This window comes from Rutidosis leptorrhynchoides, chromosome 7 (assembly GCF_046630445.1).
Source record: "Rutidosis leptorrhynchoides isolate AG116_Rl617_1_P2 chromosome 7, CSIRO_AGI_Rlap_v1, whole genome shotgun sequence".
NCBI lineage: Eukaryota > Viridiplantae > Streptophyta > Magnoliopsida > Asterales > Asteraceae > Rutidosis > Rutidosis leptorrhynchoides.
In genome coordinates this window covers 66,646,966-66,670,217 of record NC_092339.1, presented here as the reverse complement: position 1 = coordinate 66,670,217, position 23,252 = coordinate 66,646,966, and positions in this window count along the sequence as shown.

Sequence of the window (23,252 nt, the reverse complement as noted above, 5' to 3'; positions counted from 1 at the left end):
CATACGCATCGAGCCTTAGCTCTTCTAACTCGTTCAATTGACTCAACCGAAGGCGACCCGCCTCCTTTAGATCAAGATTGCTCGTCTTTAGAGCCCAAAAAGCCTTGTGTTCAATCTCCACCGGGAGATGACACGCTTTCCCATAAAGTAACCTAAAAGGAGTGGTTCCGGTTGTCGTTTTGTACGCCGTTCTAAATGCCCATAAGGCATCATCGAGTTTAAACGACCACTCCTTAGGATTAGAACCAATAGTTTTCTCAAGAATTCTCTTCAAAGCTCGGTTGGTATTTTCGACTTGCACGTTCGTTTGAGGATGGTAAGATGTCGAAACTCTATGGGTTACCCCATATCGCTTCAACACCTTTTCAAGTTGGGCGTTACAAAAGTGAGTTCCCCGATCACTAATCAAAGCTTTCGGGGCACCAAACCGAGAAAAGAGCTGTTTTAAGAACGACACTACAACCCTTGCATCATTAGTGGGCAAAGCTTGTGCTTCAACCCATTTTGATACATAATCAATAGCGACAAGAATGTAGAGCTTATTATTCGACTTCGGAAACGGGCCCATGAAATCAATCCCCCAAATATCAAAAACCTCGCAAACTTGGATGACATTTTGAGGCATCTCGTCTCGTTGGGTGATTTGGCCCGCCCGTTGACACGCATCACACGATTGACAAATCCGGTGGGCATCCTTGAAAATAGTAGGCCAATAGAAACCGGCCTCAAAGACTTTTCGCCCCGTAACTTGGGGACCATAATGCCCACCTGTCGGACCAGAATGACATTGGACAAGAATGCGCTCGCACTCTTCTCCCGAAACACACCGGCGGATCATTCCATCGGAACACCGCCTAAAGAGATAAGAGTCCTCCCAAAAATAATACTTAAGGTCCCTAAAGAACTTCTTACGTTTATGATGTGACCAACCCTTCTCTAAGAATCCACCAACCAAGTAATTCGCAAAATCAACGAACCAAGGGTCTTCACACTCTTCCACCTTCATGAGATATTCATCGGGAAAATCATCATGAATAGTAGTCTCATCGAGAACCTCACGGGAGGGGTTCTCAAGACGTGAAAGGTGATCGGCCGCTAAGTTCTCGGCACCCTTTTTGTCCCGGATCTCAACATCAAATTCTTGCAAAAGCAAGATCCATCTAAGAAGTCGGGGTTTTGCATCCGGTTTAGTAAAAAGGTACTTTAGAGCAGAATGGTCCGTAAAGACAATAGTCTTAGACAAGACTAAGTAGGACCAGAACTTATCAAACGAAAAGACCACCGCAAGGAGCTCTTTTTCAGTGGTAGTATAATTTAATTGCGCTCCTTGCAAGGTCTTGCTTGCATAGTAAATGGGTCGGAAATGCTTCTCGACCCTTTGACCCAAAACTGAGCCAACAGCGAAATCAGATGCATCGCACATAAGCTCGAACGGAAGGGACCAATTCGGAGCAATTATGATTGGTGCATTGATTAGTTTCTCCTTCAAAAGCTCGAATGCCTTTTGGCACTCGTCGGAGAAGTTCCACGGGGTGTCCTTTTCAAGGAGTTTATTCATCGGGTTGGCAATCTTAGAAAAATCTTTAATGAATCGCCGGTAAAAACCGGCGTGCCCGAGAAAACTCCTAACACCCTTAACATCGGTAGGAGGTGGAAGGTTCTTAATAGCGGTAACCTTTGCGGGATCCACCTCTATACCGTTTTTAGAAATCTTGTGCCCGAGAACGATGCCCCCTTGAACCATGAAATGGTACTTCTCCCAGTTGAGCACAAGATTAGATTTTTCGCACCTGACCAACATCCGTTCTAAATTAAGAAGGCATGAATCGAAAGTGTCACCGAAGACCGAGAAGTCATCCATGAACACCTCCATGCAATCTTCTATCATGTCATGGAATATGGCCATCATGCACCTTTGAAAAGTGGCCGGAGCATTGCAAAGGCCAAAGGGCATGCGTCGATAAGAGAACGTGCCATACGGGCACGTGAAAGTGGTCTTCTCTTGGTCCTCGGGCGAAATAGGAATTTGAAAATAGCCCGAGAAACCATCGAGAAAGCAATAGAAACTGTTTCCCGCCAACCTCTCTAGCATTTGATCCATGAAAGGTAGCGGGAAGTGGTCTTTACGTGTGGCGTCGTTCAACTTACGGTAGTCGATACAAACACGCCACCCCGTGACAGTCCGGGTGGAAATTAACTCATTTTTATCATTGGTGGTAACAGTCATACCACCTTTCTTAGGTACACAGTGTACCGGGCTAATCCATGGACTGTCAGAAATCGGGTAAATCAGACCTGCATCAAGGAGCTTTATGATCTCTTTCTTCACGACATCTTGCATGTGCGGATTCAACCTCCTTTGGCGTTGCACCACAGGTTTGGAGTTATCCTCCATTAGAATTTTGTGGGTGCAATAGGAGGGACTAATACCCTTAATGTCGTGAATCTTCCATGCAATGTGTAACGACCCTGGTTTTACCAACGTTATTTATTAATAATTATTATTATTAATACGCTTGATTAAACGAATGTATGTTATTACATTTACATGTTGCTTTAATTGCCCGTACTTGACTTTTTATGGCCCGGAACGTCTCTGCGACACACGAAACTTCACGAATAATATATTTAAATATTATTTGCATTCATGATTAAGTTTTATTAATCATTTTAATTAACTAAAGCTATTAGTTAGTTACTTGGGCTTATGTTGGACTTTTAGTGGACTTACTTGTTACTTGCATACAACTTGGGCTTTATACATGTACATGGACTTATGAGAGCCCACCCTACTTATTAGTTGGACTTAATTAGCCCATTAAGACTTGCAAGTATCAAACTTAAGTGTAACTAGTTAGTTACATCCATTTAGAATCTTGTTAACACTTGATCCCCATGTAAACACCTCTTTTACCCAACTTTTGTCATCTTTACATGCTAGTAACCATAAGACTCCTCCCTCCCTCCATTTTGCTGCAGAAAAAACGTGGCCTAGGAGCCTTTTGATGGGAGTTTTGGTTTTCAAAATTCATTACTTACTTCATTCACATTTACTCTTTCATTTTACACACACATTACTTGCATACTTTTCTCTCTTTTCTCTCTCATTTTTCTCTAAAGATTGTAAGTATTATGAACAACTTTTCTTCTCTTTTCTTGTTCCAAAACTGAATTTAAACATCACATAATCATCATCATCTTTTGTTGTTTGTTACTTAATCTTGTTGTAGTTTAATTACTTGTAGATTACTAAGTTATTATTTACTACTTACTTGTCTTTCTTTACTAAGTTACAAGATCAAACTTTCTAGTTTTGATTCTTCATCTTTATCTTGTTATGACAAGAACATCAAGAACATAATCTATCTAGTTATGTTCTACATATTTTGTTTCAAAAGATTTAAAGTTTATAATCTTTATAATTGTTACTTGTGTTCTTGTTTGTTGTATGTTACTAGAATACCACCTTCATGGTTGGTTTAGGCTTATCATTCATTTTTATTTATTTCTTATTGTTAGTTGCTTACTACACATTTGAACAAGGACATGAAACCAACAAGAGCTTACACTTTGGTGCAAGTATCATGGATCCAACACTTGGTTGTGATCTTTCTTAGTGTTCATGAACTTGTTCCTAAACTTACATGTAACCTTGGTTCATCAAACACTTACAACACTTGCACTTGAGTTATGATGGACAAACCTTGGTCAAAATGATGTTAACACATCAACGAGTTGTACACTTGAAGCTATACGCATCAAGGATGAGAACCGTGATGAACATCAAGCACCGAGACAACCGGAACTCTCCAAAACCCACTGTTCTGTCCAAAACCTACTGACCTGATGCTTCTGGAACAGACCAGCAGACCTGGGCTGTTCTAACCTTGATTTTTAGATAGAACTTTTCGAGTAGATAACTTTTCATATAGGACTCGTCTTAATCCGAGTTACGGTTTAGGATTTATGGCCCTCCGATCGTTACCATGTTCTTTAACGTTGTGCAGAAATTTCTGACCTACTCGCACTTAGACCGTCGCCACGGTCAAACCAAGACGAGTTTGCTTCTGTAAATTTTACCACACTTAAGGGACTCATAGACGGAGCCATGACCACTGGTCTCACCTTAATTCAGTAAGGGTAGAGGCCGTGGTGACTGACCGAAGTCAGCCTTTGTTTTAAACGACTTTCATAAACGAGTCTTACTTGTTACCTTTTGTTTAAAGATGATTGATGATGACCCTCATGACCTTAATTATGTACTTGTAAACCTTTTGAGACGACTTATTGACTTAGTGCTATTTGACTTAGGTTGAGGACGTTTGGACCGTTACTTGCACACCACTTTCCGACTACTACCTTACCATTACTACTAATCATTGTGAGTTATAGCATTCCCTTTTTACTTTAACTTATTTTGGGAACTGAGAATACATGCGGATTTTATGTTTTACATACTAGGCACGAGTACTTAAACTTATATATGTGTGGGTTATACAACGGCATAAACATTCCCTTTAGCTCGGTAACGTTTAATCATCGGTTTTTGAACCATGAACGCGAATCTTAGATATGGATCCATAGGGTTTGACATCCCCACTCGGGCTAGTAGCGCTAGCATTTAACGAGTGTTTAATACTTCGAGGTTATACGCACTTGCCAAGTGCACTTTAAGGGGGTACATTAAACGTTAAGTTAGTTACCGGGTGCCCACGGTTAAGCATATACTTTTACATACTTTTGAAACGCTCGTTGTAGCACTGAAATCTCGTGGCCTACTTACATTACTGTTATACTTAAACTATAGCTCACCAACCTTTGTGTTGACCTTTTTAAGCATGTATTTTCTCAGGTGCTTGAAGTCGCTTCCGCTATCTTACTAGTCGTGCTGTAGAACCCGCTGCCTAGAGTTGTTATCGCATGACTACTTATGTTGCATTCAAACTTTTTACTTATGAATTTATGTTATGTAACGACCATTATGGTCACGTACACTTATTTAATGCTTCTACTTAGTGAAGCATACTTTGATTTGTAAAACAATTGACGTATGTTATGACGTCACTTTTATTAATGAATGCAAACTCTGTTTTGAAAACGCATATAGTACTTAACCTTGTAATGATCCTGTTGATGATGGTCCGTACATGATGATTTAGTACGGGGCGTCACATTTGGTATCAGAGCATTGGTTGTAGGGAATTAGGATGCATTAGTGAGTCTAAGACCGACCCGAGTAGGATTCACTAATAGGGCTAATCTACAACTTGTTAGTTTACTTGTTTCCGCTGAACTTACTGCATGCTGCTGCTTACTGTTACTGCTATATGCCGTATGCTACTACATGATTTCACTACTGCATGCTATTACTTGCTTTCAATTGCATGCTAGTTTCGTACGATTACTGATATTGCCATGCTACTTATTGTTATACATGATTTAAACTGTTGGCCTATTATTTGCTTGCTTTATGACATACTGACATGGAAAATTTATTTTTCCTTGTTCAGATGTCGGACGTTCCACCTACTGACATCCCGAGCGGCTCAGGCCCCGTTGTTCCTCCCACTGCTGCACCTGTTGCTGCTGCTGCTGCTGCTGCCGACATTCCGGCCCCGACACCCACTGGCGACCCCGGCGCCTCTAGTTCTGGAGCTAGCTCTAGTGTGCCTATCCCGGCGTCTTCTTCCAGACCCCTGAGACAACTGGCTCGCATTGGTGGCATGGAGATCCCCGCGGAGTTCGGGGAAGGACCCTTCCGTAATCACTGGCGCACACCTTGCCGACGCACTGCCGACGGCCGCTTAGCCGTGATCACGCCAGGCCGACACCGACAGATGTTGGCCGCTTTCGGATATGTTGAGCCACCCGCGCCACCACCGCATGAGTCAGACGACGGTTCTTCCACCGATGCTTCTTCAGACGACACCTCATCTGACGACTCCAGTGATGAGGAGGATCCCGCTGACCGACCGATTCAGGCACCTTCTACCCCGCCGAAGAAGCGGTATCGCTTCGCTGGCATAATTCCTGGTCGTACTGTCACTGACGCTTATGGTCGGCGTCGTAGGATCACTGCTCGTAAACGGCTGGTGCCGTACCCCGCCGACCCACTGATATTACCATCTCCACCCAGAGCCGGACCATCCACTTCAGCACCACCGGCTCCACCTGCACCGCCAGCACCACCTGCCCCACCATCTTCCTCTAATGAGGAAATGAGGCGGGAGATTGAGATTCTCCAGACTCGAGTTACTGAGCTCGAGGAGCAGTTGGCTCATGTTTTGGACATCTTGTACCCACCATCGCCGTAGGACTTTGTACTAGATTCTGTATTGTAATCTCTTTTTGTAATTTCATATTTCACTTATGTAATGTACGAACTTATTGTAATGTATGAACTTATTATCATTAATGAATGGAATTTGTGTTGCTTACTTCTTGCGCAAGTGTTCTATTTACGTTATCATCTCATGGTTTTGTGGTACTTATATATGCTTGCATTACTTAATCAACATGTGTTGTGCTGTTTTCATGTTGGTTGTTATATACTATATTATTATTATTTGCATAATGGATTTTGACTTGAGTCAAAATGTTTGTATAGAACATCATGGCCAACGGGAGATCTATCCCCACCACGGCACAAATTGAGGAAATGATTAACGAGCGAGTCGCTGCTGCACTAGCTGAAAGACAACCCCAAGTTCCACCACCACCGCCTGTCAATCCACCTGTCGTCCGAGATGGGTGTACTTACAAGGAATTCCAAAACTGCAAGCCACACTACTTCAGTGGCACTGAGGGACCCGTAGGTCTCACCAGATGGTTCGAAAAGTTGGAATCGGTGTTCAGGGTTAGCAATTGTTCTGAGGCTAACAAAACGAAATTTGCATCTTGCACACTTTCTGATGGCGCGCTCACATGGTGGAATACCATGGCCCAAGCGAAAGGAATTGATGAGGCGTATGCTACGCCTTGGGAAGAATTTAAATGTGCTATGATCGAGGAATACTGTCCGAGAACCGAGATTCAAAAGATGGAAATCGAATTTATGCAATTGAAAACCGTAGGGAACGACCTTAACAACTACAACCGTAGGTTTTTGGAATTGGCTCTTATGTGTCCAACCATGGTCACCCCCGAATTTAAGCGTTTGGAGAAATACTTCTCGGGACTTCCTAAGTCCATCAAGGGTAATGTTACCTCATCCAAGCCACCAAGTGTTCCCGAAGCAATGCGCATGGCGCATACTCTCTTGAATCAAATCATCCTGGACGAGCCGGAGAAGGCTAAGTTTGAAACTGTTAGTGGTGAAAAGAGGAAATGGGACAACAACCACAACAACAACAGGGGTAGGAACTATGATCAAAACCCGGCAAAACGACATGAAGGGTTCAGGCAAAACAACAACATGCACAACAACAACACCAACCCCAACAACAACAACCGCACCAATCCGAACTACAAAGGAACCTTACCACAATGCAATAGGTGCTACAAGCACCACACTGGGTATTGCAATGTTATCTGTGAGAAGTGCCAACGATCTGGACATGTTGGCAAGGATTGCAAGGTTACCACTTTGAACGTGAAGCCAAACCACAACAACAATGGGCCTAAGAAGTGTTATGAATGTGGAAAGACGGGCCATTTCAGAAACGAGTGTCCTAACAAGCGTAAAGATGGCGGACCACCACGTGCTAGAGCCTTCAATGTTAATGCAAGGGACGCTCGCGACAACCCCGACTTGGTGACAGGTATATTCAAGATCAACAATCTTTTAGCTTCTGTCCTATTTGATACTGGTGCCGATAGGAGCTATGTGTGTAGACATTTTTGTGATAAGTTAGATTGGTCGTTAGTTCCTTTGAAGGAAAGTATGCTTGTCGAGGTCGCCAATGGAAAACTTGAAAAGGTTGACCATATTAGTCGTGGTGCTATTATCAACATAGCTGGTGCAGATTTCGAAATTGATTTGATACCTATCAAACTGGGAAGTTTTGACGCGATCGTCGGTATGGATTGGTTGAGCAAGATAAAGGCCGATGTTATCTGTGGAGATAAAGCACTTCGCATACCACAAGGAGATGGCGAACCACTGGTTATCTATGGAGAGAGATGTACCTCGAAGTTGAACCTCATTAGTTGCGTGAAAGCGCAAAAGATTATGAAGAAGGGACGCTTTGCTGTCCTAGCACATGTGAAAGCGGTAGAAACTGAGGTGAAGAACGTGAACGATGTGCGTGTTGTGAACGAGTTTTCCGATGTCTTTCCCGAAGAACTGCCTGGATTACCGCCACCGAGGGCAGTAGAGTTTCAGATTGACTTAGTGCCAGGAGCTGCACCTGTAGCTCGCGCACCTTATAGACTCGCACCTTCCGAGATGCAAGAATTACAGAGTCAACTACAAGAGCTATTAGATCGAGGGTTTATCCAACCAAGCTTCTCGCCTTGGGGCGCACCTGTGTTGTTTGTAAAGAAGAAGGATGGATCCTTCCGTATGTGTATCGACTACCGTGAACTCAACAAATTGACTATCAAGAATCGATATCCTCTTCCACGAATTGATGATCTTTTTGATCAACTACAAGGATCGAGCGTTTATTCAAAGATCGATTTGCGATCCGGATATCACCAGCTGAGGGTGAAGGAAAGTGACGTGATGAAAACTGCATTCAGGACCCGTTATGGTCATTATGAGTTCCTCGTGATGCCATTCGGTTTGACAAATGCCCCTGCCGTGTTCATGGATCTCATGAATCGTGTCTGCAAGCCTTACTTGGATAAGTTTGTTATCGTCTTCATAGATGATATCCTCATCTACTCTAAGAGCGAAGAAGAACATGAGCAACACCTTCGGCTAGTGCTTGAACTCTTAAGACAAGAGCAACTTTACGCCAAATTCTCCAAGTGCGAATTTTGGTTGAAGGAAGTACAGTTTTTGGGTCATGTTGTGAGCGACCAGGGTATCAAAGTTGATCCCGCCAAGATTGAAGCCATCAGCAAGTGGGAGACCCCCACTACTCCAACGCATATTCGCCAATTTCTAGGTCTCGCCGGTTATTATCGAAGGTTTATCGAAGGATTTTCTCTGATTGCGCGTCCTTTGACCGCACTGACTCACAAGGGCAAGAAGTTCATTTGGGAACCCACACACGAATCAGCATTCCAAACTTTGAAGAAGAAGTTAACCTCCGCACCTATCCTATCACTTCCTGAAGGCAGTGACGACTTTGTTGTTTATTGCGATGCATCGAAGAGTGGTTTTGGTTGTGTATTGATGCAACGATCAAAGGTTATTGCCTATGCCTCCCGCCAATTGAAGATTCACGAGCGGAACTACACTACACATGATCTTGAACTTGGAGCCGTTGTCTTTGCACTCAAATTGTGGAGACATTATTTGTATGGAACTAAGAGCACTATCTTCACCGATCACAAGAGTCTCCAGCACATCTTCGATCAGAAGCAATTGAATATGAGACAGCGTCGATGGATCGAGACGCTCAACGACTACGATTGTGAACTCCGTTATCACCCTGGCAAGGCCAATGTTGTAGCTGACGCTTTAAGCCGAAAGGAGAGGACGGCACCTCTCCGTGTTAGGGCTCTGAACATCACCATCCATTCAAACCTCAACAGCCAGATCAGAGTAGCCCAAGTTGAGGCTCTCAAGGAGGAGAACATATCTCACGAGCATTTGAACATACTTGTCTCTCGATTCGAGGTTAGAGAGTCTGGACTCCGATGTTATGCCGGAAGAATTTGGGTACCTTACTATGGAGATCTACGAAGCCTGATACTTGATGAAGCACACAAATCGAGATATTCGATTCACCCTGGTGCAGGTAAGATGTACCACGACCTTAAAGAACAGTATTGGTGGCCGAATCTTAAGAAGGACGTTGCGACTTATGTTGGTAAGTGTTTGACTTGCTCGAAGGTTAAAGCCGAACATCAGAGACCTTCTGGGTTACTTCAACAGCCGGAAATCCCACAATGGAAGTGGGAAAGGATCACAATGGATTTCATTACTAAGCTGCCGAAGACGGTGGGCGGATGCGATACTATTTGGGTTATTGTTGACCGCCTCACCAAATCTGCACACTTCCTAGCGATGAAGGAAACTGATACAATGGAAAGACTTGCTCAGCTGTACATCAAAGAGGTTGTATCTCGTCATGGTGTACCTTTATCAATCATCTCCGATCGCGATCCCCGTTTTGCTTCCAGATTTTGGCGTTCTTTGCAAGAAGCCATGGGAACTCGTCTCGACATGAGTACTGCTTATCATCCTCAGACTGACGGGCAAAGTGAACGAACGATTCAGACCTTGGAGGACATGCTGCGTGCATGTGTCATTGATTTTGGAAAGGCCTGGGAAAGGCATTTGCCACTCGCCGAATTCTCGTACAACAACAGTTATCACTCAAGCATTAATGCTGCACCTTTTGAAGCATTGTATGGTCGTAAGTGCCGATCTCCTATTTGTTGGGCCGAAGTAGGCGAAAAGCAAATCACCGGACCCGAGGTAGTTCACGAAACCACGGAGAAGATCACTCAGATCCAAGCTAGACTTAAGACTGCCCGTGATCGCCAAAAGAGCTATGCCGATCTTAAACGGAAAGACTTTGAATTTAATGTTGGTGATCGTGTAATGTTGAAGGTTGCACCTTGGAAAGGTGTGATCCGTTTTGGAAAACGTGGAAAGTTGAACCCACGATACATTGGTCCTTTCGAGATCTTGGAACGTGTTGGACCAGTTGCATACCGTTTGGATCTACCAGCACAATTGAGCTCAGTTCATCCTACCTTCCATGTGTCAAACTTGAAGAAGTGTCTTGCTGCACCCGAACTCATCATACCATTGGAAGAACTTACTATTGATGACAAACTCCACTTTGTGGAGGAACCTGTTGAGATTATGGATCGTGAGATCAAAACTTTGAAACGCAACAAGATTCCGATTGTACGAGTGCGATGGAATGCCAAACGAGGACCTGAGTTTACTTGGGAACGAGAGGATCAAATGATGCGGAAATATCCTCATCTTTTCCCGACTCCTCCATCTACTTCAGCTTAAAAATTTCGGGACGAAATTTTCTTTAACAGGTGGGTAATGTAACGACCCTGGTTTTACCAACGTTATTTATTAATAATTATTATTATTAATACGCTTGATTAAACGAATGTATGTTATTACATTTACATGTTGCTTTAATTGCCCGTACTTGACTTTTTATGGCCCGGAACGTCTCTGCGACACACGAAACTTCACGAATAATATATTTAAATATTATTTGCATTCATGATTAAGTTTTATTAATCATTTTAATTAACTAAAGCTATTAGTTAGTTACTTGGGCTTATGTTGGACTTTTAGTGGACTTACTTGTTACTTGCATACAACTTGGGCTTTATACATGTACATGGACTTATGAGAGCCCACCCTACTTATTAGTTGGACTTAATTAGCCCATTAAGACTTGCAAGTATCAAACTTAAGTGTAACTAGTTAGTTACATCCATTTAGAATCTTGTTAACACTTGATCCCCATGTAAACACCTCTTTTACCCAACTTTTGTCATCTTTACATGCTAGTAACCATAAGACTCCTCCCTCCCTCCATTTTGCTGCAGAAAAAACGTGGCCTAGGAGCCTTTTGATGGGAGTTTTGGTTTTCAAAATTCATTACTTACTTCATTCACATTTACTCTTTCATTTTACACACACATTACTTGCATACTTTTCTCTCTTTTCTCTCTCATTTTTCTCTAAAGATTGTAAGTATTATGAACAACTTTTCTTCTCTTTTCTTGTTCCAAAACTGAATTTAAACATCACATAATCATCATCATCTTTTGTTGTTTGTTACTTAATCTTGTTGTAGTTTAATTACTTGTAGATTACTAAGTTATTATTTACTACTTACTTGTCTTTCTTTACTAAGTTACAAGATCAAACTTTCTAGTTTTGATTCTTCATCTTTATCTTGTTATGACAAGAACATCAAGAACATAATCTATCTAGTTATGTTCTACATATTTTGTTTCAAAAGATTTAAAGTTTATAATCTTTATAATTGTTACTTGTGTTCTTGTTTGTTGTATGTTACTAGAATACCACCTTCATGGTTGGTTTAGGCTTATCATTCATTTTTATTTATTTCTTATTGTTAGTTGCTTACTACACATTTGAACAAGGACATGAAACCAACAAGAGCTTACACTTTGGTGCAAGTATCATGGATCCAACACTTGGTTGTGATCTTTCTTAGTGTTCATGAACTTGTTCCTAAACTTACATGTAACCTTGGTTCATCAAACACTTACAACACTTGCACTTGAGTTATGATGGACAAACCTTGGTCAAAATGATGTTAACACATCAACGAGTTGTACACTTGAAGCTATACGCATCAAGGATGAGAACCGTGATGAACATCAAGCACCGAGACAACCGGAACTCTCCAAAACCCACTGTTCTGTCCAAAACCTACTGACCTGATGCTTCTGGAACAGACCAGCAGACCTGGGCTGTTCTAACCTTGATTTTTAGATAGAACTTTTCGAGTAGATAACTTTTCATATAGGACTCGTCTTAATCCGAGTTACGGTTTAGGATTTATGGCCCTCCGATCGTTACCATGTTCTTTAACGTTGTGCAGAAATTTCTGACCTACTCGCACTTAGACCGTCGCCACGGTCAAACCAAGACGAGTTTGCTTCTGTAAATTTTACCACACTTAAGGGACTCATAGACGGAGCCATGACCACTGGTCTCACCTTAATTCAGTAAGGGTAGAGGCCGTGGTGACTGACCGAAGTCAGCCTTTGTTTTAAACGACTTTCATAAACGAGTCTTACTTGTTACCTTTTGTTTAAAGATGATTGATGATGACCCTCATGACCTTAATTATGTACTTGTAAACCTTTTGAGACGACTTATTGACTTAGTGCTATTTGACTTAGGTTGAGGACGTTTGGACCGTTACTTGCACACCACTTTCCGACTACTACCTTACCATTACTACTAATCATTGTGAGTTATAGCATTCCCTTTTTACTTTAACTTATTTTGGGAACTGAGAATACATGCGGATTTTATGTTTTACATACTAGGCACGAGTACTTAAACTTATATATGTGTGGGTTATACAACGGCATAAACATTCCCTTTAGCTCGGTAACGTTTAATCATCGGTTTTTGAACCATGAACGCGAATCTTAGATATGGATCCATAGGGTTTGACATCCCCACTCGGGCTAGTAGCGCTAGCATTTAACGAGTGTTTAATACTTCGAGGTTATACGCACTTGCCAAGTGCACTTTAAGGGGGTACATTAAACGTTAAGTTAGTTACCGGGTGCCCACGGTTAAGCATATACTTTTACATACTTTTGAAACGCTCGTTGTAGCACTGAAATCTCGTGGCCTACTTACATTACTGTTATACTTAAACTATAGCTCACCAACCTTTGTGTTGACCTTTTTAAGCATGTATTTTCTCAGGTGCTTGAAGTCGCTTCCGCTATCTTACTAGTCGTGCTGTAGAACCCGCTGCCTAGAGTTGTTATCGCATGACTACTTATGTTGCATTCAAACTTTTTACTTATGAATTTATGTTATGTAACGACCATTATGGTCACGTACACTTATTTAATGCTTCTACTTAGTGAAGCATACTTTGATTTGTAAAACAATTGACGTATGTTATGACGTCACTTTTATTAATGAATGCAAACTCTGTTTTGAAAACGCATATAGTACTTAACCTTGTAATGATCCTGTTGATGATGGTCCGTACATGATGATTTAGTACGGGGCGTCACACAATGGCCAGTTTATGGGCCTTTAGCATAGTAACAAGCTCAGTTTTCTGACCTGCTGAAAGAGAAGAAGAAATAATTACCGGAAGCTTAGATTCCTCATGCAAGTAAGCGTATTCCAAATGATCTGGAAGTGGCTTCAATTCAAGCTCGGGAGGTTCTTCAATTGAAGACTTGCTCCGGTAATTAACATCACGTTCGAGTTCTTTGAACTCCTCTTCAGTCGGCTCATAGCCGTTTTCCATCAAGGTGGTTAAAATATCCACCTCCTCAACCTGCACATCCTCATCAATCTCAACCAATGAGCATTCTCCTGAACCCTGTAACTCGGGGAATTCCTGCAAAAACTCAGACTGGACATTCACAGTGTTAAGAAAATAACATGTATCATCAGTGTGGCCAGGGTATTTTAGAGCATGGTCGATTGAGAATGTTGCACTCAAATCGTCTATCCTAAGGGTCAACTTTTGGCCATACACATCAATCATACACCTAGCAGTATTTAAGAATGGCCGACCCAAAATTAGTGGAATCCTTTCATCCACTTCCATATCCAAAACCACAAAATCCGCCGGAAAAACTAACGACCCGGTCTTCACTAGCATATTCTCTATGATTCCACGAGGGAATTTAATAGAGCGGTCGGCTAGCTGCACAGCCATACGCGTGGGTTTTAACTCCCCGGGGTCTAGCTTTAAGTAAATAGAATAAGGCATTAAATTAATGCTAGCCCCCAAATCCGCCAAAGCCCTCATACAGTCCAAATTACCAAGTAAACAAGGAATGGTAAAACTTCCAGGATCTTCAAGCTTCTCGGGAAGCTTGTTTGCAACAACCGCTGAGCATGCGGCATTCAACCTGACTGAAGACACGTTCTTCAGCTTCTGCCTGTTAGTCACCAAATCTTTGAGAAACCTCGCATACTTAGGCATACCTGCAATAACATCAATAAAAGGCATATTTATGTTAACTTTTTTAATCAAGTCCATGAACTTGGACTTTTCGGCCTCTAGCTTCTCCAAACGCTGTTTCCTCGGGAATGGGAGCGGTGGTTGATACTCTTTAACTACCGGTTTAGCAGCAACAGTAACCGGTTCCTTAACAACTTTTTCAGCCACCTGTTCCGGCTCCTTTTCCCCTTCCGGTTCACTTTCAACAACCGGCTCACTATCATCAACTAACGGGACCCTCAAATCATACTCGTCGGGCTTCCTTGGTGGATCATATGCTAAACCACTTCGGGTGGTGATAGCATTAACATGCCCGTTTTTCGGGTTAGTGTCCGTCTTGCTCGGTAACTCCCCCGGTTTCCTCTCACTATTCTTATTAGCAAGTTGACCAATCTGCTGTTCAAGATTATGAATAGCTGCTTGTTGATTTCGAAACATTTGGTCATTCTTTTCATTGTTCTGATTAACAGTGTTAACAAGTTGAGTCTGAGATATCACTAACTTCTCAAGCATAGCCTCAAGGTTGGACTTTTTCTCCTCGGCCTGTGGTTTCTGAAAATACCCGGGAGCTTGCTGCTGAAATCCTCCACTAGAACCCGGTTGGAACCTCGAACCCTGATTACCTTGCGGATTATAAGGATTGTTGAAATTCCTATTAAACTGAGCACGTCCCTGAAACTGATTGTTATTCTGCTGACTAATATAGTTGACCTCTTCTTTCTGATTCATAGTCAAACCCGCATCACAATCTTTGCCCAGATGTAAACCCCCACAGTATTCACATCCAACCTTCATACCATGAATATCCTTGTTCATCTTCTCCAAATTCCTACCAAACGAATCCAACTTAGCACTGAAAGACCCAAAATCATCATAAGCACCTGTACCTGTAGTCTCTGTTCTCTTAACTGAAGCTGAAGGGTAAGATTCATGATCCTGATGCCACTCATGAGAATAAGCAGCTTGCTTTTCAATGATCTCTAACGCCTCTTCTTCAGTCTTATCCATTAACGTACCACCTGCAGCTTGATCAATACTCTGACGCGTAGGAATATCACAACCTTTGTAGAAAATCTGAACCTTCTGTAAATCATTCAACCCGTGTTGCGGGCACGAGCGTAACAAAGTAGCAAAACGGTCCCAAGCATCAAACAATGTCTCACTGCTCTTTTGTCTAAATTGAGAAATATCTGCTTGAAGTCGAGCAGCTCGAGATGCAGGGAAAAACTTCGACAAAAACTTATCTTCCAAAGTCTCCCAAGATGTAATCGTACCTTCTGGTTGCTTATCTAACCATCTCTTAGCTTCTCCCTTAAGAGTCCAAGGGAAAAGTCTTGTCTTAATTGAAGTGTCGGCAACCTCATGTAGCTTAAACAAGTTACAAACATCATTAAAATTACGAAGATGCTCGTTAGCATCCTCGGTATCTTTGCCATAGAATCGGCAATCAGAAGAAATCAAATTCAGGATCGGCCCTGTAATTTGAAAAGGCTGAGTAATATTCGGCTGAGTAATCGAATTGCCTTGGCCTCCTCGGGTGGCCTTCAACTTTTCTGCCATAGTCTGAGGACGAGGTGGTTCTTCGGCCATTTCTTCAGTATCTGAAGTGTCAGACGAAACGTAAGAATCTTCTTCTGAGTTAACTTCTGGTGGTGTCTCGGGCACCACAATATCGTTGTTACTGAACAAATTGACTACAACTTCACTCGAAGACGGTGAAGAATCCACTTTAGACTTTTTCTCTTGACTTAAGGCTTTGAACAACTCTCTTTCAGGCTCGTCAAATGGTGTTAAAATCGGAGAACTTGAAGAACGCGTGTGTGGCATGCACTACCTGTAACTGCAAGAACACAGCTAACAAACCGATTAAACGCACCGACTCAATTAGAATTAAAATAAAATTAATAAACTTAACTAAGAACAATTAGAAACAAACTTAATTTTCGACACAACTGTCCCCGGCAGCGGCGCCAAAAACTTGATGTGTAAAATCGCGTCTATAAATTTATAATGGGAAATACCGGTTAAAAGGATTACTACCCACTAACGGGCAGTGTACCCGATCGTGCAATAGTATTAAGTTGGTAAATCCAAGTTCGTTCCAAGGACAGTTTAGACGTGAAAATTAAGGTTGTAACTAATGAAATTAAACTAAGTTAATCTAGAAAATTGAATAACAAGATAATTTGTTTTGTTGGCTATTTAACGATTAGCCAAATCAAGAATGTTTCAATTAATAACAAGAAATAACAATATTTTTGGTGTTTTTAGTTTAAAGCTTTAAAGCAAACAAAAGAGTAAATAAAGATAGTTGTAAACAATTAGAGAAACGAATGCTTGTCTAGACCTTTTTCACCTAGTATTGGATGCATTAAAATTAAGCCCCAGTTATTATCTAACTTGTGTGAATTATCTAATCGGTTCACCTGGAATTCCCCAGCGCAAACACTTCAATTAAGATTACACGACACGGAATTCCCCGTAGCCTAAGACCTCCTAATTGTGACTAAACAGCTCAACTGATATGAAGACTTAAATCACAATCACACCAACTCTCATTGCGTGTAATTCACCCCTATTTCGTCTAGCCTTTTGAATTCAATTTACCCTCGTCTCCGAGTAGGCAAACAACCAATTAAGACAAACCAATTGTAAATTAATGCACTAAATTAATGAACTCTCGTCCTATCAAACAAGTACACAACCAATTGAATCGAAAAGTCTAGCTTCAATAAGAATGGTTCTTTATTTCAAACATCAAATCATCATAAATTGAATAATAAACTGATAAATAGCATCCAATACATAAGTTATTGATCTAGACAAGCATAAAAGAACTTAGCCAATAATCATGGCAACAATAAAAATCAAAGTAATAAATAATAGAGAAAACATCTTTGGATAATTAAGAATCAACCTAACACGATGAATCTTGAAGAATGGTTGGATCGATCCTTGAAATCGTAATGATTGGAGCGTTATAAGAACCTTGGAATTCCCCAAAAGTTGCAGAAAATCGCACCTCTAAGCTCCAAAAATCGGCTGCCAAAAGATAACCCTTGAAAATAACACTTGCAGCCTTTTTATACGCAGAAAATAGCTGGGCGGCCCATTTTGCGCGGTGCGCAAAATCTGCGCGGCGCGCAGATCGTAATACAAAAGTGGCTCGTGAATATTAAAATCCCTGATCTGAAAACATACTGTAATGCGCGGTGCGCAGTCATATGCGCGGCGCGCACTCTCCGGGTCAGCAATTCTTGGTTCTGTCGACTTGAAACTTGATAAAAACATAACCAAAATCACCCCTTATCATATGAACTGCTGTAAACGCACAATAATACCATAAAACTCTCAATTTATCACTTCTCGACTCTCAAAAAAATAATCTTCCAAAAACTCATGAGTAATAGCTAAAAACCGTATCCGAAGGACCAAAAATGAAAGATATTGCCCTGATAAATATATGAAAGATGGGCAATATCATGGACTATGAACGTTGGACTACTAACAATGGACAATTAAAATTATCACAAGTATCATAAGTATGGAATATTAATTATATATATATATATATATATATATATATATATATATATATATATATATATATATATATATATATATATATATATATATATATATATATATATCTTGACACAAGAATATTATTATTAGGTTCGTGAATTTGTCAAAAGGCCAAGTCTTATCACCATCTATTCGGAAATCATCACAAGTGAGTTATAGTCCCATTTTTACAATCTAAATTATTTTGGGATGAGAATACATGCAAATTTATAAATGTTTTACAAAATAAGCACAAGTTCATGAAACTACATTCTACGACTGTTTTGTTATACCGGATATCTGTATTATTATTATTATGCTTGGTAACCTAAGAATTAGTGAAAAACACTAATTGACGCGAATCCTAAAGGTAGATCTACGGGCACCAACCATCCCCATTTTCGAATAGTGGAAATGCTTTAGTACTTCGAAGGGTTCTTTTCATACATTTGAATAGTGGAATTTATGATGCCAGTTATCTAAAGCGCTCTATGTTAAGGTCGGTTACCAGGCGGCTCATCGTATGAATGATTTTTGCAGTCGTAATGATCCTGCGCATTTAATTAAATGAAATCTTGTGGCTTATTAAATATTATGATTATTATATAGAAATTAAACCTATGACTCACCAACATTTTTGTTGACGTTTTAAGCATGTTTATTCTCAGGTGAATATTAAAAACGCTTCCGCTGTCGTATGCCAACCCAAGGTCAAGATTTGGAGTCGGCATAATTGTTTATATTGTTTAAACTTGCATTCGGAGTATTTGTTGTAATATATTTGATCATATTGTAATGGGTTGTGTAAAAACTTATTTATTTGAGGAGATTGTCTTTGATAGACAATCTAAATTATGTTATTAAGACCTTTATTCAATAATAAAGGTTATGGTTGTTTTTAAAAATGAATGCAAGATTTGAAAAACGTCTCATATAAAGGTCAAAACCTCGCAAAGAAACCAATTAATATGAAGCGTTTATAATTAATATGAACGGGGCATTTTAGTTGGTATCAGAGCGTTGGTCTTAGAGAATCAGAAAATTTTTCATTAGTGTGTCTAACTGATTTTTTGATGCATTAGTGAGTCTGGACTTCGACCGTAATTATTTTAAAAATGATTGCTTAATATAATTGTTGGAAACATAAGATTATTAACATATAAATATTATAAGATATATCATTCTTCTTAACGTGTCTGCTATTATGTGATAGATGACTTCATCCGATCATATAAGCATCTCTAGTGATTCAGATTTCATTTACTTATCAAGTGATTCGGAGGCTGAGTCAAAGCATACGACTTATGAACCAACGGAAAAGTTAACTTTTGGTGCTACCATTAAAGTGGAAAACTGTTGGGAAAATTGGGAAGATTCACAATTGCTAGAAGAGGTTCCGGAAGAGGATCCGGAAGAAGATCCAGAGGAGGAACCCGAAGAAGAGGATCCTGAAGAAGTTGTGGAAATTACCGAACCACAACGTGATTTGGGAAAATCTTTGGCTGTTATACCCGATCCCAAACCCAATGAACCTATTATGACCCAAAATGTTTGTGATCATCCACCTGAACCACCTAAGAGACCAGTTTATAAAATGGCCGCTCGTATAACGACTGTTGGTTTTGCTCCCAAACAATTAGCCGAAAGAACCAATTGGGAGGAATTGGAAAAAGAACTATCCAAACAAAAATCCAAACGTTTGGCCGAGAAATAAACAACGTCAACATCTAAGAAATCTCGCCGTTCTTGAACCATCGGCAGCTATCCTGTATTCCATGCATTGTATAATATGTATTATATTGTTTGTTTAAGTTTGTAATAAAATCCGCAATGTAATTTTCCTTATGATTGTATAATAATAAGAATAAGCATGGAAAGTTTATTATTATTATTACAACTTAATATTACGTAGTAACGTAATAACTTACCATAGTTTTTCATATTAGAATTTTAGTAGTTAATTTGTGTGTTAGCTGCTAAGTATGAAAATTATTATAGTTATAAAACGCTAATATGAAGAAAAGGCTTTTATAATAATAAGTTCATATTAAGCTACAAAATACTTTTTGGCTACTTCTAAAAATTCTATATGATTAACTCATTCAGCTATTTTTGAAGGAAATGGCTCCTCCAGCTACTAGACAACAACAATTGAACACAGAAGAACTTCAAGCTTTCGCTATAAATATGGCTGTAGTGGTGAATGCAATGAACAACAATAACCAATCGGGTTCCAGCAGTGGAGGAAATAATGGCAATCGGGTAGGATGTTCCTATAAAGCTTTTATGGCCTACAAACCCAATGAGTTTGAAGGAACTGAAGGACCCGTTGGACTAAAGCGGTGGATAGAAAAGGTTGAAGCCGTGTTCGCAATCAGCAACTGCACAGAAGAGGATAAAGTTAAGTATGCCACAGATACTTTCAGGGGTACTGCTTTGACATGGTGGAATACCTACATGGATTACGTAGGACAGAATACCGCCTACGCACTTCCATGGTCCGCTTTCAAGCACATGATGATGGAAGAGTACCATCCCAGAACCGAAATCAACAAGCTCAAGGCAGAGCTTAAAGCACTGACAACCCAAGGGTTAGATGTCACTACCTACGAGCGACGTTTCAATGAACTGGCTTTAATGTGTCCTGGAGCATTTGAGGACGAAGAAGCAAAAATTGAAGCATTCATAAAAGGGTTGCCGGAACGAATCCAAGAGCATGTAGGTACTAACGACTCTGCAACAATGCAGAAAGCTAGCCGTATAGCCCACAAATTGATAGGCCAAATTACAGGAAGGATAAAGAAAGAAGCGGCCGAGGAGGCCATAATGAAACAGGGGAAAAGAAAGTGGGAGGAAAGCGATGATCAGGGTCACCAGTACAACAACAACAATCAAAACAACGATTACAACAACAATCGCAACCACCCCAACAACAACAATAACCGCAACAACCATCCCAATAATAATAACAACAACAATCCCAATCACAACAATAACAACAACAAATGTCTCAACAACAATAACCCTAACAACAACAACAACAACAACGATAACAAAAATCAAAGGACTATATGCCCAAGGTGTGATAAGTTTCATCCGAAATGGTTTTGTAAAGAATTATGTACCAAGTGCAATAGGATTGGCCATATTGCGGAAAAGTGTGAAGTCTATGGACCAAATAGAAACAGAGGAGCAAATAATGCCGGAACAAATAATAACGGCGTTGTTTGCTATGGATGTGAAAAACCGGGCCATACCATAAACCAGTGCCAGAATGGAAATAGGCAAGGCCGTGGGAGAGCCTTCAACATTAATGGGGAGAAAGCACAGGAAGACCTAGAGCTTGTTACGGGTACGTTTCTTATCAACAATACACCTGCTTATGTTTTATTTGATTCGGGTGCCGATAGAAGTTATATGAGTAGAGAATTTTGTGCCAAATTAAATTGCTCGTTAACGCCTTTGGATAAAAAGTGTATAGTTGAAGTAGCAAACGGTAAACTAATTAAGGTTGATAAAATTTTCCGAAATCAAAAAATTAGTTTAGTTAGCGAAACGTTTGCAATTGATTTAATACCGGTGGAATTGGGAAGCTTCGACGTAATTATTGGAATGGACTGGATGTCCAAGGTGAAAGCCGAAGTTGTTTGTCATGAGAAGGCGATTCGCATTCCGAGAGAAAACGGGTTACCCTTAATGGTGTACGGAGAAAAGGGTAATGCCAAATTAAATCTTATTAGTAGTTTGAAGGCGCGCAAACTAATAAGAAAAGGTTGCTATGCCATACTAGCACATGTCGAGAAGGTTGAAAAAGAAGAAAAGAAAATCGATGACGTTCCCGTTGCAAGAGAATTTCCTGAGGTGTTTCCGGACGAATTACCGGGACTACCTCCACACCGATCCGTTGAATTCCAAATAGATCTTGTACCAGGAGCCACACCAATAGCTCGTACTCCATATAGACTTGAGCCCACCGAAATGAAAGAATTACAAAGTCAGCTACAAGAATTATTAGAACGTGGTTTTATCCGACCGAGTACGTCACCATGGGGAGCTCCAATTTTGTTCGTTAAAAAGAAAGATGGGTTTTTTCGCATGTGTATCGATTATCGTGAGCTGAACAAAGTAACCATCAAAAACCGATACCCTTTACCTCGAATCGATGACCTATTTGATCAACTCCAAGGTTCGAGCGTATACTCCAAAATCGACTTAAGGTCGGGTTATCATCAACTGATGGTTAAAGAAGCCGATATACCAAAAACAGCCTTCAGAACTCGTTATGGCCATTACGAATTCATGATTATGCCATTCGGTCTAACCAATGCACCCGCAGTTTTCATGGATCTCATGCACCTAGTATGTAGTCCATATTTAGATAAGTTTGTTATTGTCTTTATTGATGACATTCTTATCTATTCGAAGTATAACCTAGAACACGAACAACACTTGAGACTTGTGTTAGAGTTGTTAAGAAAAGAACAACTTTATGCAAAATTCTCTAAGTGCGCTTTTTGGTTAAATGAAGTACAATTTTTTGGCCACGTAGTCAGTAGTAATGGAATCAAAGTTGATCCCGCCAAGATTGAAGCCATCAAAAATTGGGAGATCCCGAAAACTCCAACGCAAATACGTCAATTTTTGGGTCTAGCTGGTTATTATAAGAGATTTATTCAAGATTTCTCCCTAGTAGCCAAACCTTTAACTGCCTTGACACATAAGGGGAAAAAGTATGAATGGACTTCCGAACAAGAGGGTGCCTTCCAATTGTTGAAAAAGAAGTTGACTACGGCACCTATTTTATCGTTACCTGATGGAATGGAAGATTTTGTTATTTACTGCGACGCATCAAGAATGGGTTTTGGGTGTGTTCTTATGCAACGGAAGAAGGTGATTGCATATGCT